The following is a 4,910-nucleotide window of genomic DNA, read 5'->3' on the forward strand; positions in this document are numbered from 1 at the left end:
GCATCATTACCTGCATGAGTTGCCAAAGCCACAATGAATACATCACCATCTTCCTTCTCAGACTCAGAATCGGAATCAATCTTTGACTTTTTCTTCTTCTTTAATCTTCTTTGCAGTCCTTATAAATGTGAACCGATTTACCAAAATTCCAACAAATGACTGTGCACTTTCTAGGAGATTTTGATCCCCCTTTCGATTTGGACTTATCGCGCTTCTCATTCTTCTTGCCTTTCTCCTTAGGTCTTCCACGAATAGTTAGGGCTTCCTTCGAACTATGGGATACCTTCCTTTGCATCTCTTCACCAATTAGGGCACCCACCACATCTTCAAACTTCAAAACAATAGAGTACTACCAATAGCCATAACAAGAAAATCCCATGAATCAGGCAAAGAACAAAGCAAGATCTAGCATTTCTCCTCTTTGTTCATCTTAACACCAATAGATACTAATTGAGCCACCAACATATTGAATGCTTCCAGGTGGTCTGCAACTTGTCCACTATCTTCCTTATTCAAGGAATACAATTTCTTCCTCAACAAAATCTGATTTAATAAATATTTCTCCTGATACATTTCACCAAGCTTATCCCATAGTCTCTTTGTCATGTTTTCTTCGTCGACATTGATTAAAATAGAGTCTGCCAGACACAGTTTGATTAGACCTTTGGATTTTTGGTCCATAACATCATATTGAGCTGCCATAGTAGGATCTGAGGGCCTTTGGACATTCACATCAACAATATTCCATAGAGCTTGATCTATTAGAAGATCTTCCATCTTTAACTTCCACATCTCAAAATTTGTTCCACTAAAATTTTCCACCTCTATTTTCCTTAAGAAACTTGCCATCTAAAAATACCTACAACAAGATCAAAGAGTTTCTTTCGTAGAAGTTCCCATTCAAATCTGGATTAGTTCAAAAAACCCAACAACTGAAACCAAAGGTGATCAAGCTCTGATACCACTTGTAAGGAAATTAAGTATGAGAACAAATTCCTACACTAACCTTGAGAGGAGGGTAATGCAAAAACTTTAATAGATCTTTACAATAGCTATAGAAAACAAAAATAGATATAATAACATTCAAACCACAACACAATGATTTATGTCGAGAAAACCCTTTTGGGAGAAAAACCCCACACTCCAAAAGATGCCCAATATATTATTCAGCAATCAAAATAGATTAAAATATACTTGTAGAGAAAGATATTCATGGGAGTACCACTAATTAGAGATTTAAAGGTAACTCAATAGCCATTAGACTCTTACACATAACCTCTATCTCACACACCTCAAATATAGGAAATACAATACAAGAAACTGTCAAATGGTATTACAAAACTATGGGCTAAAACCACCCAATTAGGTGTAGCCAACCTTATCTCTCTTCTAGATGCCCTATGATGTGTTACCAAAAAAAAAAAAATGTGTCCCTCCCTTTTACAACTCATTTATGTATCTGATACAAATTATATTTCTTATTTTAGGAGTACAAACTTTCCGAGGCCATAACTTGAGAACCGTGTGTCCGATTGATGATCAGTTTGAAGCACCAGAAAGCTCACAAAGTTCTCTATTTCCTCATAAGTATATACATTGTTGAAGTACATTGAATCCAAGAATAGTGAGAGGGGGGTGGATAAATTAGTGTTCTTCTAATAATATAATATTTTACCTTATTACAACATACACATATAAACCGGTAAAAGAAGAAACATAGAACATGAAGTAAATAAACCAACCACATGAATGAATACCATAACACATAGAATTTATACATGGAAAACCTCAAAGAGGAAAAACCATGGTGGGATTTGTGATCAAGTATATCAATTCACTTGCCATATGAAAGATATTACATAGTATGGGGGCATGCACATGGAGGAAGGTACACTGCCCAGAGCACACTGCTCAACACAAAAAAAGTCTCACTCACTACAAGCTTCTGCTAAGATAAAATAATAATGGTACTCACAAAATACATCTGCTATGCCAAAAAGAGTTTTGGTTATATCTTTGTTATTTACTGGTTCTTACACCCTTTTACTGGTATCTCCTTTTCTCCAAGAATTCTTTACAAACCATCTACTGATCATTGCATGATATTACTTTCACATGCAAATGATCTACATACATGACCTTTTCATCACATTGTTCTTCTTCCTTTTCCTACACATTGTTCTATATCATAATGACCTAATAAACTGACTTATATACCCTCTACAAACAATATGCCTTATGTCGGCTTACAATACATTACAAAAGATAATCAATGTCGGCCCTATACAATAATTAAAAAATTATTAAATAAAACTTTTCAGATCCCAGACTAATGTTGGCTTCATAGAAGTGTTGGATGTCGGTGCTGGTGCCGGTGCCAGTTATGACCTTGATTTCTCTAATGCTGGAGTCTGCTAGTGTATACCTCCAATGCTGGTGTCTGCCAATATATGCCTCCAATGCTGGTGTCTGCTAGTATATGCCTTCTACAAAATCTTATTTGCATCAATGACAACATATGAATCCAATGATTGTCAATTGCCAACAATCTCCCCCTTTGGCATTGATGGCAACAGTCATGTGAAAAAATGGATTCCCTATCGGTTCAACTAAAATGTGCTTCACCTGAGCTGATTCACTATGTTTGTAATATAGTCTTTGTTTGATATCCTCCCCTAGGATTATATACATATTTTTCACATACATATCCTCCCCCTTTGGCATCAATGCCAAAGACCAGTGAAAAAATTGAAAGAATTGTTAAGAATCTGTGCAAAAAAATGAATAATTATAGATTACTTTACTGGAGCTTGATCAATTTCAAGATTTTTGGATAGGATTTCTCAAGTAACTGTATATAGGTATCCCAGCTAGTTTTGAATGTTTCAGATATGGATACAAGTCCACTTAGTAAATGTGCAAGTGTTTCTTTCTCATTGACTTCTGTCAGTGTGGGGTTCACAAGCATGTCCATGCATTCCCTCTTATGTACACCAAGTGAATCCAATCTTGGACTCACCAAAACTCTGAGACTTCTTTCTCTTTGAATAATCTTGTCTTTTTCCTTTTCAAAAGAAAAAAATTGATTCTCCAAAGTCAGAACTTGTCCATCAATAGATGTTGTAAGTGAAGTTAGTCCATCAAAAGAATTAGAAATAGTAGCAATCTTGTCTTGTAACTCCTTTATCCCCTTATCTACATTTGCTGTAAAAATTTCTATATTACAACAGACCCTATAGATGTTAGTACATTGTTTCAAATAATTTTCAATAAGTATAAGTTTCTCCCCAATCTTCCTCTTTTCAGTCTCAATAATTTGATCAAAAGTGGCTCTCTTAGCCAAAGTAAATCTTTCAAGTGCTTCCTGGTTGGAAATCTATTGTAACGATTGAAAGTTTTTAGATATGTTATGCATCAATACCTTAAGCTTGCCAGAAGGGCTTGCTTCATTTTCATTCATACAATAAGGAATCAATCTATGCAAAACTGTTATTGTCTGATCTATTATTCCTTTGTCTACAAATCCCTCCTTCATTACCTTTTGAGTAGCCATCATCATTAGCTCTGTGGGACTCATCTCTATGATTGATTTCTTCTCAACTTGAGAAGTGTCAATTGCCTAAATTTTTTGTTGGGGAATCAACTGTTTGTATGGTATTGTGTGTCTTATCAGTCTTCTTTTCCTTATCCTCTCCTAGTGTATCTCTGTTCACATCCCCTTTTGCACCGGTGGCTTCGCCACTTGGTGCAGTATCTATTACTGCTCGTGGAGTATTATTCACAATATTATCAGTATCCTGTACATTGTCTACATTACTTTTCTCAGACTGTACAAATATTGTCTTTGTTGGTTTAGTTTGTACATTCTCATTAGTTTTAGATTTATCTGCCAGTTCATTCAAAATTTGATCTGAACTTCCCAAAATTTATTTTCCCTTAGATCTATCCAGAATGGTGGGAGTTGTTGCCTTAGCAAATTCTTCTCAAGAAATAAGGAAATCAGGATTCTTTTGTAAGAATTTATCCCAACCATCTCTGGTCTCATTTATTATCTCATTTACTCTACCCACCATTAAGCTTATTTGTTGGGGTTTGCTACTACAAATTGTTTTGTTGGCAACATCTATACATCTTTTCATTTCCTCATTATTTATAGAACCACAAATGTCTAAAAGTTCAACTTCTATATTTTCCCTATCCCACTTGATTGTATCTAATCTTCTTGCATCTAACCTATTATAGAATGGTAAATGAATTTCCTTCAAAATCTCTACCCAAGCCTTCTTATATATGTTTATATGTAAAAAAATTGCTTCTTCAATTTAATTTTGCTCATTTTCATCTAAATGTTCATATAAATTTGATACATTCTTCAAAATTCCATCTTTTGTTACCTCATCAATTAACTATGCACAAGTCATATTACCAGATTCAGTTTCTTCATCACTTCTTTTCTTCTTCTTGCTAGGGGTTGCAGGAGTAGATGGAGTTGACTTCCTTTTCTGAGTAGGTTTCCTTGTCGGAGGTGTGCATGTTGTTGTTACCTTTCTTACTAACTTCCTCCTTGGCTCCACCTTCTTCTCTTCTACCAGAGGCTTGTTAGGTTTCTTCCTCTGTACCCTTATGAATGCAAGAGGTTCATTATCCTCTGCATCAAAATCAAAAGTGATAGGAGATATGAAAGTTTCTGGCCTCTTTTCCTCAAGAGCACTTTTCACTATAGTTGTTGCGTCTGCCATTGTTGGTTGATCTACTAGTTTAGATCCAGAACCTAGTTCTGTATCTATCTTGTGAATTACATTTTGAACTAAGGCAAATATTTTATTTATTTTATTTTCCTTCCTTTTCTGGTTGAAACCGATTTTAACTTCAAGAGCCTTCTCCTCTGCAGTACCAAAGTGGTTAGCCTT

This window comes from Cryptomeria japonica, chromosome 3, assembly GCF_030272615.1.
Source record: "Cryptomeria japonica chromosome 3, Sugi_1.0, whole genome shotgun sequence".
Classification (NCBI taxonomy): Eukaryota; Viridiplantae; Streptophyta; class Pinopsida; order Cupressales; family Cupressaceae; genus Cryptomeria; species Cryptomeria japonica.